Source organism: Branchiostoma belcheri, unplaced genomic scaffold, assembly GCF_001625305.1.
Source record: "Branchiostoma belcheri isolate BF01 breed outbred unplaced genomic scaffold, Haploidv18h27 scaffold41, whole genome shotgun sequence".
Taxonomy (NCBI): domain Eukaryota; kingdom Metazoa; phylum Chordata; class Leptocardii; order Amphioxiformes; family Branchiostomatidae; genus Branchiostoma; species Branchiostoma belcheri.
In genome coordinates, this window is record NW_017804032.1 from 636,476 (window position 1) to 650,634 (window position 14,159).

At 39.2% G+C, this 14,159-nt stretch overlaps 1 long non-coding RNA gene across 1 annotated transcript in view; it reads right to left on the reverse strand.

The window, feature by feature from the left end:
* The window catches only part of LOC109477862, a 66,398-nt gene that overhangs the window by 13,235 nt on the left and 39,004 nt on the right, over positions 1-14,159 (reverse strand). The window contains exon 3 of the long non-coding RNA XR_002140697.1: positions 6,629-6,719. This is a non-coding gene — a long non-coding RNA (uncharacterized LOC109477862). The remainder of the gene's footprint in view (positions 1-6,628; positions 6,720-14,159) is intronic.

Here is a 14,159-nt window from a genome sequence, read left to right on the forward strand (position 1 = left end):
CTACAGGTGAAATAAAGAAAAGTTCTACAGTTTGAAATTTTAGAGCGGTAAACAAAACATATTCTGGATGAGGAAATTCGTCTGATATTGACATAAATTGCCCTTTCTTAGCACATTCTCATTATTATTTCATTCTTACTTCAAAGCGTTAAAAATAGCCCCAACAAACGTGTAGCTACGTTAGGAGTCCCTTTATTTATTGGTACCAAGATTTAACAGCCAGAGAACCATCCTATGATGCGAAACAAAACAAAGGATCTTTTTGTCTACCTTTATTTCACTATCTGTAAATACCTGAGACACAAACAATATAATCATAATAATGAAAAAATCTGCTAAAACTGCCTTTAAATTAAGATTTCGCTATTCAGAACCCCCCCCCCTCCAAATCCTATTTAGTCCTTGATATAAGGTCTAGTTCAGTATTCATCATCATCTTTTGTCTAGTTTAGTATTGACAAAACTTCAACGTTGTATAACTTTCCATCCTTTTCCCCAAGAAAAGTTTGGACAGGTAAACTATATTTTATATTTTTTCAGAAAACATTACTTGTTGCTTCAAAGCAGCGTTTTCTATCATCAAAGATGTACTTGTTATTGTTTGGCACGATAAATTTTCAAAAGCCAACAGTACCTTTATTATTCGTTTTAGGATACAGAAATGTTACTAACATGTTTTATTTACGTCGATGGATGTTAAACATCCAGATAATGAGATTTTGAAACTGGCTATGTTTTGAATAGATTTCGATTTCAAAATCTATCTGGGTAACAATACTTTTTATTTAGTTTTATTTAATTTCATCTTAATTTCCCTACCATTTTTGTTATGATATATGCTGTGGTAAGCAGTTTAATATTTCCTCCAAATGACCTAACGGACGCTCGTATGTGCTGAAAGTTTCCCGCCCATTTCTGGGGAAGAACGCTGACTGCGTGGGCACAATTATCCCTCATTAACATGCAAATCTGCCTGCAAGCCAGCTGGCTTCTTACTGGGGCAACTATCAGTGATATCCACGGGGGAGGGGGGGAAGGGGAAACATTTCTTTGGGGCAGGTGATGAAATTGGCCACCCTACGGGGGAAATGTTAATTCGGGTAATGATAGCCCCCCCTCAAATAAACTTGGAGATTAGAGAAACAATTCTTGTTAGATAAAACAATCGAAAATCAGTACAATGTAAAAAAAAAATACTCATCGAACAGTTTTGAAAAACCACCAAAGAACGAAACATTACTTTATACAAGTGATGATTTTTTACATTGAATATTGCAACAGATGAAATATATCGTTTACGTAGATGGGCATTGTTATTATTTCTTTCTCTCTCTTTTATACTGGATTGCTATCAAACAACCTGTTACTACATAAAGTTGTCACTACATTTGGTTATAATAATATGACGCTATACAAATAAAGCAATTAAAAAAACTTGAAGATACAAACGCGCAACTAATTATATCATAACTAACCATCTTTTTGGGATGATACTACATGTTGAGAAAAGGCAAAGAGGAGAGGTAGGCAACGGGAAAGATGGGAGGATGGCATCAGAGAATGGACCAATCCAACAGAAAACCAAGAAGGATGGAGAAAACTTGTTCTTAGATCATCTGTAGTTCCCCAACAGTCGAACAATCAGACTAAGGGATCAAATTAGACGAGATAGATACAACATTTGTACCAAAATGAAAACAAGACTATCATACCATGATATTTCATATCATCTTTAAGAGATAATACTAAGATACAACATTACCAATATGAATTTTACGATGTTTCTAAAACAGGAGTACCATGCTGACTATGATGTTTCCTATCCGTAGCGACGCCAGCCCGTATATAGGCTCACTCTGACCAGCCGTGCTGCGATCGATTTTTCCGGGCGGCTTGGCTCTTTCATCCCGCCCAGCCGCTACGTGCCGCCCGGTACCCGCTCCGCACACGCCGTAATTGATTATTTCGTCAACTGCTGTTCATTTCTCGTACGTGTCTGTTTCACTTAACGTTAATAAAACACAGAGTCTTCATCAGCACGCAACCAACTATATCCTCTTGGTAAGGAATAGTACGTCAAAGAAATGAACGAATTGGCTAGTTTTGTTTCTAATAATATGCATGTATTGTTTCTTATCGAAACAGGTGTGGATGGCACCAGTTTTAGCCGTTTCATGTTTTGACAATTTTTCATATTTCTGCGTAGTACGTTTTGGTAAGGAATGATACGTCAAAGAAAAAAAACGGATTGGCTAGTGAGATTTTGTTTCGATTATGCATGTATTGTTTGTTATCGAAACAGGTGTAGATGGCGCCAGTTTTAGCCATTTCATGTTTTGACAATCTTTCATATTTCTGCCTACGTTTTTTTGATATCCTCTTCCGCTTTTTAATAAGGTATTTAAGGCCAAGGAAAAAAAACACGAATTGGCCATTGGTTCAGGTTTTGTTTCCAGTTTATGATGGAAACAGGTGTGGATGGCGCCAGTTTTAGCCGTTTCATGTTTTGACAATCTTTCATATTTCTGCCTACGTTTTTGATACCCCCGAGAGAAACCATCCTAGCGATCGTTCTGTGGGATTTGCTACGCGGATCTGGGATGTCAATTGTTAAGAGGGTATGCATTTCATTTTATAATGGGCTTGTCAGGGCGAGTAAGATTCGCGCAGCCATTCACCAGGTTTAGCCAAGTTGAAAACGTTATTATAACAGCGGGAACTGCCGGGAATATAAATGTGACGGGAAAGCCGGCAAAGCTTGCTGTAGACGGCTTCAAATCTGACACTATTTGAGAGGCAAGATTTTCTTCGTTTATATTCTCTGTGATGACCTACGACTACTCAATTTATGAGGTGTGATAGACAAAAAAAGTTTTTTAGATTATTTTTACGTGGTAACAGATAAGATAATATCTCATCTTACTGTTATCATTTACGTTGATTAAAATCAATAGTGATAACTACGCTTAAATTAAGAGCCCATTACATTGTGATAAAAAGAAATTAACAGTGGGTCGATCATTTATACCCTGTAATGCATGGGGGCGAATTTGCTGCTATTTTCGTATCGACTAGCTACTTATGGATGCTATCTGTATGATATTATAAGAATCCTATTCTGAAAGTCATATTTACATTTGACCCAGTCCTGTATTTGCCTTAAAGTGCTTTAATATATTAACAGTGGATCGATCATTTTGAGTCGTAATGCATGGAGGCGAATTCGGTGCTATTTTTGGATCGACTAGCTACTTATAGATGATATTATGAGAATTCTATTCTTAAAGCCATCTTCACATTTGACCCAATCCAGTAGTTACTATAAGTTCCCGTGACCTTGAGGCATGACATTGATCTTGTAAATGCCTCCGACTATGGATTGAAAACGGTGCCGTATTTTAAATAATTGCTTCGGTTACGTTAGAAACATTGCTTGCAGATATAGTTCCCGTATATTCTGAGTGCAGTGTGTGTAGTGTTAGGTATTAGGTGGAGGATTGCATGGCCCAAAGGCACTCCCGGCATCGCTAGATGTCAAATCATTCCCCCATCTGAGCCGAGCCTTGGGACGACCCAGCCCGCTTATTCCGCTAAGTGATTTCTCAATTCTCGTTCGTTTTAAATCGGCGCTGGGCGCGGAGAGATCTCAGGGGACCAGGGCACCGCAGTTCGAACTAGCTTTATCTAATCCAATTTATACCTCATTTCCAGAGAGCCAAGGCGGATCGGAGCGATAGCTGGCCACGCTAATAACATTTAATCGTGCCGTGTGACAGGGGGAATAAATTGAGGCTTCCACGAACGATACACACCATCTTTTTCACAGGGTAACCCCGTCCTGAGAACGTGACTGTGATTTCACGAGCGCCAGATCTGGGATAAGGCCACGCCAAGTCATTTTTATGGATGACGTCCTCTGGAGACACTAAATCTAATGCGAGAGCGCGAAAAAACAAGAGGGACCTAAAAATATGAGAGAGATTTGAAATATACTAAGAGACGACAAATGTTAGGACACAAATTGAATGAGAGAACACAGTGTAACAACCAACAAGTCTTTCATTCGTCATGAAAAAAGCAATAAATCAGCGCAACAGCAGTTGTCGTCCTGTCCTGTTTCACTTCTTTCATCACATCTTCTCTTATCCCACTGTCGTGACTCTTTGGTCATAGATTACAGGAAGCGGAATTTCTTGTTTTTTTCTGGGAACAGTCCAAAATCAATGCGCGTGCGGACGTCCTCCATAAAAATGACTTGGTGTGGCCTAACTCACTCAACACTGTCATACATCTCTCCACGACTAGACCAAACATAATATTGTCTTTACTGGCACTTAATGACGAATATGGTGGAACGCAAACACAACATTTTGTGAGTCAACTTGGGCACGATGCTGGAGCCTTACGCGGGATTTCAGGCGTAAATTTCAATGTTCTGGTGACAGAACGGAATGTTAGGGGAAATACGCGAGAACGTCAAACAAAGAGCACGCTACTGTATACACAAGTCTTCTGAAATTTGTGCTTATTCATACTGTAAATTTCATTTTAACTCATTTAAGATACACACTTAAGATATTATCATGTTCTTAATGATATTTACGAAATGTTGAAATATTTACGAAATTTTTAGATAATCATATTTTATATATCAAAATTGGCAACGTCAGCGTTCATTAGCATTTTGTAGCTAGATATGAAAAATAATTTTGTGACTGCTGCTTCCCACATAGACCTATATGTCTTTTAGTAGTAAAACATAATAATCACTTTAGACTATACTGTGTTTTCAATAAGATGCAAAAACACATTACGGTGAAGACAATGTCTCTACCGTTGAACAGTTATGATGCTGATTTGGTGACTGAAAATTCTGTTCGGAAAAAAATCATATAGAAAATACATTATGGTGCATACCTTCTCTCTAACTTTGGACGTTTACTTATATATATTATATAAATTTAGTGACTGAATATACTTTCAAAAATACATAATCATATAGAAAACACGTTAGACATTGTCTCTAACGTTTCCCTATATATATACATATATACATATGATGCAGATTTAGTGACTGAATATACTTTTTAAAGGACATAATTATATAGTTATAAAGAAGACATCTTTATGGTGTATAAATTGTCTCTAACGTTAGACGTTTCCCTATATATATCATAACATATTTAGCGACTGAATATACTTTTAAAAGAACATAATTATATAAGAAGACACGTTATGGTGAATGCATTGTCTCTAACATTGAGCATTGCCCTACGATACAGGTTGAAGATATTTAGTGCCAATACTGTATATCAGGCTGTATGGAAGTCACGTTCAACTGTAGGCACAGATATGCAATCGCTGTATCAAGGCTGTAATTGTGGGCCTGGGGGGAGCTGCGATAAGTAACGCACACGCCACACCGCGTAACTCCCCAGGAATTACCCCAAACACCCGCCCGCCGCCGCTCCAGACAACCAACCAACAATTTAGGGATAACGCTATTGACTTGGAGCTGTACATAAAGCGCAATTATGTCAAATTATACTCGCAGAAATTGGCAGGATTAGGGCATGCTTTCGTCATGGAATTAAGACTAGATATCAGTTTCAAAAAACATGGCGGTAAATTTCAATCAGTTCGCTCACAGCCTACAAGATACTAGCAAATTACAGTAAGATGTGCCAACTTTCAGATATCACCGTAGTAAAATTATTTCCACATTTGGACAAAAATCTAACTTCTAGACTTTAAACTAGACGTTAGACTGTCTAGTTCCATTCGGTAACGTCAAATATTCCAAATTTGGTACCTAGATCCTTCTAGACTCGAACAAATCCAAAAAAATGGCAGAAGCGCATTTATTTTCCACCAGCTTTGGGTGAAATCCGCGACGCGGCGAACTTGTGAACCCGCGGAGATTACCTGGTAGACGGGAACAACGGCCCGCCAGATCCGCGCCTGCGGGGGTAGGGACGGGTAGACCCGTCATTTGACATGCCAGATTACCGTGGAGCTACCCCAGGTATAAGATGGAAGGGTTTTTTCTCTGTCAGAAAAAAAATCCGGAAAGGAGAGGCGGAGAAACCGGTTTGCAGGACAACGGAGACTGAAAAAAAGTTCAACTTCTCCACAAAACAAAATGTCATTTGACATGCCAGATTACCGTGGAGCTACCAGGTATAAGATGGAAGGGTTTTTTCTCTGTCCAAGGACAATGTCTCTGCTCTGTCAGAAAAAAATCCGGAAAGAAGAGGCGGAGAAACCGGTTTGTAGGCCAACGGAGACTGAAAAAAGTTCAACTTCTCCACAAAACAAAATGTCTATCCACTTTTCCCTTCTTTTGATTCGTGTACAATTCTAGGCCCCGTTTCCATAATTCAGCGGCGTATGGTTTATTGCTTGGGATATTATCCATGATGTATATGACTTGGAAGACAACATAACATACAGCACAAACAAAATACACTTATTTATCAATAAAATTCTTTGAAGTACTACTGAGAGTTTCGGTTGCCAATGGTCGCTGTATCAGAGGATATAAAATATTACTTTATCAGCTAGGGAAAATTGCTTTTATTATAGGGTGCAAGGAGCATATTTGTATATAGGATATATATCAACTTACGTATGAAGTTCCTTGCCGGAGTCAAAAATGCCGGTACATGCAATCTCTCATCTGATTGGTTGACCGTTGAGTGACGTCATTGCCATCAGTTCTGAAGCAAAGAATGAAGATGAAGATAAGAATTCAGGTTTTGGACACAATATAAGATTAAACATGATAACAGATATACCAAATGTTAGAATACTAGTACACAATTTTATTTCTGTGTTAAGTTCTAAGTTCTATTCTATTTCTTTTTTAATTCTATTTTGTTCTATTCTATTCTATTCTTTTAGATTCTTGAAACATTTTTCTTGCTTCCAGACAAAAAAATCCCAAATGGACTTTGTTTGAACTAAGTTAACGCATTGTTCTTGTTTTATTCTAATTTTGACCTTTCATGACAATGACAAGAACTTTAACGTGGCGCTATAACAGGGTGGTGTGCGGATACAATTAAGGGTTTTCATAATTGGTAGACAAGTCTTAATACTTAAGCCTCAATAGTGACATGTCACCAACACCATGAACTAATCCTTTCAGTGACGTCATCATGACGTCAGAAAACTCCTAAAAGAAGGCAACCCCTGCTAATAGTAAATTAGAGTTTTGGCAAAAGAATTGCCAATAATATACACTAAAACCACTTAAATAATTAGACTTATGGATTCTATCTGTCACAATTTGTCCGTTTTGTATGAAGCATATGATACAATATAATACAGGTCAATACCCTCATTTTCCTAAAATATGTTATAATTCAAACATGAAAGAATACCTAGGACGTTATGTACTAACCACTGTGTGTTAATGATTTTACGAAAGAAAAATTACTTTTAAACAACTTAATATATGCCAATATTATAAATCTAAAGAAACAAATTAGTACTGTTATCAGGCGATTTTTAATTAGGCGTTACTATCTTTCAAGAAAAAAATTGAAAAAAAGATTGTACATTATAATAATTATTGTATTGCTGCACGTGTTAATATCTATTTTCTTTCATTACGACCACGTACCAAGGTAATAGCAGATAGGCATAAAGTTATTCTATATTCTTGGATTGATTTATTCAAATGATAAGAGAAATGGGTCATGTAATCGCAGTCCTTGTTTCTAATTTACGGCCCAGATTCGGCCAATAAATACTTACTCGTCGTAAATCAATGGCGAGTAAATACAATCAATCATGGATAATTTCAATAATTGATGGTGCGACAAAGGTTAGCAGATCCGATAAGGGGGAACAGTTAAATGACGCGATATAATGTCCCATCCACACAGACCAAACAAAGACGGACAAAATCACGACAAACACTCGACACAAGAAAAACCAACACTGCAGGAACTATAGGTTAATAGACGCGAAGAGAGATACAACAATGAGACAAAACGAGAGGATAGCAAACATAGCAACAATAGAAAATTGACACCAAGTATCGCCTAGTTTCTATATACTCAAGCTCCGTAATGGGGGGTATGTCTATATGTAACATTGCACTTCATGTCTAACACTGCTGACTCGTGTATAATCAAAACTGTAATTACATTCTAAAATATTTTAAAATGTGCTAAAAATAAAACTCTCAAAGCTAAATGAAGACATTTCGACCTAAAAATAACCTACGGAATAATCGGAGCTGACATGGTGTGTCTGGGACTTTTGTCTTGTGCGACGCGCTACAGCTAAGCGGTATTGTCAGAAGGTAAACATTGAAGAAAGGGTTCTGTTGAATTACTGATTCATATCAGACGTCAAGACGAATCGTCCCGGTTTCATGCAGACAGGGGGTAATGAACTTCTGGTCTCTGACCTCTAGTCCGGTGGTCTTCTTAAAGGGGCATTATGCAACATTCTTTTTGCACCAAAAATTAAAACACTTTAAATCTTTTCAAGTAGTTACTAGTTAGCGTGTGTTATATGGCCAAGCACATCAGGTCACCTATATTCCTTTCGATACGTGTGTTGGGTTCTTTTACGTGCAGTGTGATACCTTAGGCTGACGCTATAGTGACAGTGAGCCACCGGCTTTACGTCCCCATCCGAAAATACTACTGCAACCCAGCGCACCGTGTACGAGCGGGGTTCGAACCTCCGCCCACTTCATCACATAAAAAACATTCGAAGAACCTACATCATCTGAAGCTTAGTTCTTTTATTATTGTGGATTCATATTTTCGTCATCAGTGAGTGAGTGAGTGAGTGAGTGAGTGAGTGAGTGAATGAATGATGTAAGGAAGGAGAGAACGGACGGATAAGATCGCAAACAAATCCTCGAAGGCTTTCAGAGCTCGGCTGTGAGTCCCACGAACCCAGGACATGTCGTGTCGGCGTGGAGGGGTTTGTGACACGTATTATAATGTCAAGGTATCCCATATAATCAGGCTAGCTTACGGTACTAAGCCGCCACCGGCTTAGCGACCTGAGCCCATAATTGTGGTATAAAGTCCTCAAATCGAATAACACTTCATACGTGGCCGACCCACAGGTATAAGCCACAGGTTTATATGATATGATACGTGGACCGGACCGCAGGATACGTGGACCACAGATATGCACCTAATCCGTATTAACCCACTTCCGTACATGTAATGTTTGGTTTGGTGGTAATTTTCTAAACAGGCATTGTACGATGATAACCTTTCATGTTTGCAAAGTTCAAAGATAGTTGTTTCCACCGACACATATCTGGAGCCACGCTGTCTTCCTAATTTGAAGTGATTTCGTGAGTTTGGGATTTAAATAAAAAACTATAAGCAGAAAGAAAAGAAATGTTACTTTGTAATGAAATGTCCTGCGGTGAAACACGTAAAGCCGATTTTTTCCAGGTGGTTTGATTGTGAGTTTGTTTATTCTCACCTGAGTGAATCTGCCTCACCTGCTGGATTATAGTACCGTGTGGTGCGTGGGACATATTCGTAACATTAGTCTAAAAAATTTGAAAATAAAATAAACCTATTACTGTACAAATGTATCCCATACTGTTACGTTGGCAACACCAATATGTCAGACAATAGGAATAGAATTGTTATCATTCAAGCATTCGTAATATTCTCAAGAAATCTAATATTTAATAAAATACACCTATTACGGTATTAATATATCCCATATTGCTATCAACACCAATATACCAGACAATTGAAGTAGAATTGTAATCATTAAAAAGATACTAGTAATAGTAAAGTCACTCAAGGTGACGTAAAAGATGTACAGAATCTATTCATGTGGTAACAATCCAATAACAGCATAGCACGAAAAAGACAGACATTGTTTGATGATTTTAGATATGGATAATAAGACTATATTCTATATATATTCTGTAAGTAGGATGACTTTATTCATGTATATAGTTTTGCTCTGTCTCTTAGTTGTAGTAGACCATACGAAAGTCTCTGTACTTCTGTCGAGGCAATAAAGAATCGCATATAATTTCTGCACTGTAGTTTCATTGGATTGAGTGAGTGAGCTTCATAGGTGTGTGCATGTACATGTGTGTGTTCCACATTAAACAAATATTTGCAATAGCAGAGTGGGCTATTGAGCTGCGCAAGGAACCCTTTTACCTCGATCCAACGTTGTAAGTATGTCTATTCCTTACCTAGAGTCACTTTTACAAGTCGTTGGCGAACGGCACGAAGCTTTTACTCAACCAGGTGTGTTTTAAAATGTTGCTGTAAAAAAACTGCCCCACCCTAAAGATAAATGACCGAACGTTGTCCTCAGTCGATCTTACATTAAAATCGTTATGAAAAATAATATCAAAGTGCATAAGTTATGGACGCTAGGATGGACATAACATGTGGGACCATACATAAATCTTGCAGATGTAAACAGATTGTCTTACATTGTTAGTCTATGAAAACACCCTTTATTACTACTTCATTAAACACTGAAGTTACTGAAGTTAGGGTCAAGGTTAAGTGGGCAATTCTTCTTCATATGTCACCAGTAGACACAACGGTACTGAAGGGAACATCTGGATAGAACGACGCAAACGCTATGTAAGAGACCAAATGCATAATTTGTGACTTATCGTTTTTGTAGATATTCAAAATAGATATCAGCATATGCAAAATATGACACAAACAACTTATGACACAATTTCAAAACTTTCTACACCTGTAAAGACATTTTTTCATATTTGTCGCCGTTTGTTACTAGAAAACATTAATCGTTATATGATAAGTTAGATATATTCATAGTCTGCTTTTCGTACGAAATACCCCCCTTTCTAAAATCACTGTGTCGGTACACATTGCCTTTAATCGAGGAGGCTAGTACATCCTAGTTTTAATTAAAGTTGTAAAACAGAAGAGATAGTTGTTAAGGTTCAGGATGCGCTGATGTGCTGCGCACCTGGCTTCACCTGCCCATAGGTGACAGGGACGGTACAAGGTGTTACGTAATGAGGTACCGTTCCTTTGTCCGGCTCCCCACATGGTCCTTTGTGTCGGAATAATTATCTACCAGGTCCCGCACAAAGGACTCCAGTCGGAGCGCTTTCATCCGCTGATCAGCGGTATATTTTATGAATGATCTCGATGTTAGCTCTGTCCTAGATTTGAACTGTACATGTCTATCCTGTCATAACACACACAAAAGTGCTCATTCAAACCTCATCATACAGTCGGTTATGTGTGTACCGAGAAATGAAAACAGACAGCGTTTTCAAATTTCTATATAATAGGAGTGCACACATGTTATTATCTTCGTAGACACGAAAAACCTCTTTGTAAAAATGCCGTTCTTGAAAAATGACGAGTCCTAAGCGTTCTACAAACATGTACGTTTGTACCTGGAGTGCTCGCCTCGGTATCAACGAACACCTAATGCTTCATAAATTCGATTTTGATATTCTATTAGTGTAAGTGAAAGTGGTTGAGGGCGAACAATACACTTGAGCACACCTTGTACAAGAGAGGTTGTCCTCCTACAATCGTTAGGGAGTGGAGCCGGCGCTATTAATAGCTGGTAATATCGGTGTTAATTTAGAGAGTAAATTGATCTAGTAGAAAGTTCATATTTGGTTTAGTCGCTGGAGAGGGCGTAGTGTGGACGTTAGTTGACAGGTTAGGACTTCGGTCTGACAGGATTTTTTCAGACGACAAGAACGCCTTGGTAACCTGGACAAATACACATCTTTCACCCCAGTCAGTTGAGGTGGGTGCGTGAGCGGTATTAGGGACTGTGCGTTTTAGTCCAAAGTACAGGTGGAGCAAGTCGTTTGACATATGAAGCTCCGCAACATTAAAGAGGCTTTACGTCCCCATCCGAAAGGACGAATGCAACCCCTCACAATCGTACCCGAGCGGGGTTCGAATAATTCTATATTTTGCACCCGTTCATATTTTTGGGCTTGTTTTTTTCTTCACAAATGTAGTATTTAATGACATATCCTTAAGATTGATATTAGACTTACATTTAGTATAGATTTTTACAAACTTGCTGAGGAAAAGGACACAATAGTGAACACTTTTTTTTCTCTCAATTAAGTTCGAAAGGTGAGGGAGTATCTTTTCAAAGATCTAAAAACAGACTTAATCTTAGTGTTTTAAGTGTACTTCTATGGCATTTGGTAGGCTTTTTTTTTAGTATAGCCAAAAAAGAACGCACTAGATGCTGAAAAAACACCTGACCCTGGGCTGGATTTTTATTTTGCTTGAGTGGAATAAATGACTATAAAAGACCACACCACCCCTCCCCACACCAGTAATGCACGGTCCCTGACCAATTGTGTGACGCGTTAGTTCTGGGTGCGCCGTCCGTCCAGGTGAAAGGTACATACACGGCCGTCCCGTCTCGCGTGTTTGGACACTGGGCGGGAAAGCCTGGCCACGCACCGCCGACCCCGTCTCTCACGCGACGGAGATGCCTTCAACCGGCGCACGGCGTCAACACGCCACCAGCACCGGGTTTACACACCAACAACCGCCGCCCACCCAGCTAGCACCACAGCCAACCCTCCGGAAGTATTCCTACCTCCATCATGACGCACTCAGATAATATGTCTCCCAACAAACACCACAGACAAAAAACACCAAGGAACTTTTAGAAAGTGAACCACCTGTTAATCGGTTTGGCCACCTGAACGCCAGACTGTTCCCAGGGCCTACACAGATCAGCTCCTCGGCTCCAGGGCCTACATGCCCCCAAGGAAAGTTTACCACAGCCCCCTGAGTTATACTAGTACCATGGAGGTTAAAAATCAACCTTTGTAACTAGTCTGTGTAGGCACTGGAAACAATCTGACATCCAGTCTAGGTTTGGTAGGTTGGAAAGTTGTAGATTCATTGTTGGACTTGTAGATTCATTATTCTTGGACGGGACATAAGTTATAAAGTCAGTGAGATATCCGGTGTGAGTCATACTTATGTTATATATCATTAGCATCTGTTGGAACAGGTTCAAGTTGTACTGAGTTATAGTATGTTGTAGGTGTATGTGGTGTGTCGCCCCCCTCCCCCTTCCCCTCGCCACACACACACGCACGCACTGCGGACGTGAGTCAGGCCGCATGTCTGTTTGCTTGTGCAGGCAGGAATCTCCCCTGGTTACTCTGTGTCGAGCGGCCAGGCTCACTCGCCCAGTGTTATTTTGCAAACACCGTGGTACTGCAAACCGGCCGCATACTGCCCGACAGGTGCAGGGCATAGACACAATCAATCAGGACTCTCACACGACAAGAACCAGATCGTGCCACGACACACTCAAGACGCGATATATTAGTATACAGTTAGTTTGTGCAACATCAATTTAGCTATGAAAAGAAGTTTAACATGTACATACTGGTATACATTGTAAATGTAATAAAAAGATACAACTTTCTTATATTACTGCAATTGTATCTAGAACTACTTTAACACCATGACCTGTACTTAGCTTATAAGAGCATAAACATACAATAAAGGGTCTTTCACGAGAATAAATTCTTACTTAAGCAACAGGTTTTAAAAGTTTCTTGAGTAACAATTTCTTGTGCATCTCATTACCTGGATGTCAAACCTTCATCGATGTATAAAGCCATTAAAGGTCTTTCATTCCTTTATTCAATAATATTCTTAAAACACGTACTATGATTTTGGGGGAGGGGGCTACTACTACGACAAAAAACAACAGTTTTAGGAGTCAGGAAAGATAATACAGCTCAGTGCTCTGTAGGACAGTTGTGTAATTATGTAGCCCTGGGGTTAGAAATACCGACTCCAACCCCTCGCCTGCAGTCGTGCATTCCATTTTCAGCCGTCGGTTGTGCGACTCCCACAGACCACGCGCCCAGCCAAACATTTCAATAAAGATAAAAATTCCTTCTTCAATACGGAGATGATGATTAAAAAAAATAACAGCAGAGAGTTTTAGGATTTGATTTTTTTTCCTCCGATACCGAGGTGGTCTCAGTCGGTCCATAGATATTTCGACATCACAGCCAGGGTCCATATTAGCGGTGAGTAAAAGGTCAAAACCATTGCGGGTCTGTTCTTTACAAATGAGGCAAATACAAAAGAGGAGATTTTGAGGCTATTGGCACAATTTTGTCGTCTACACTATGGCCT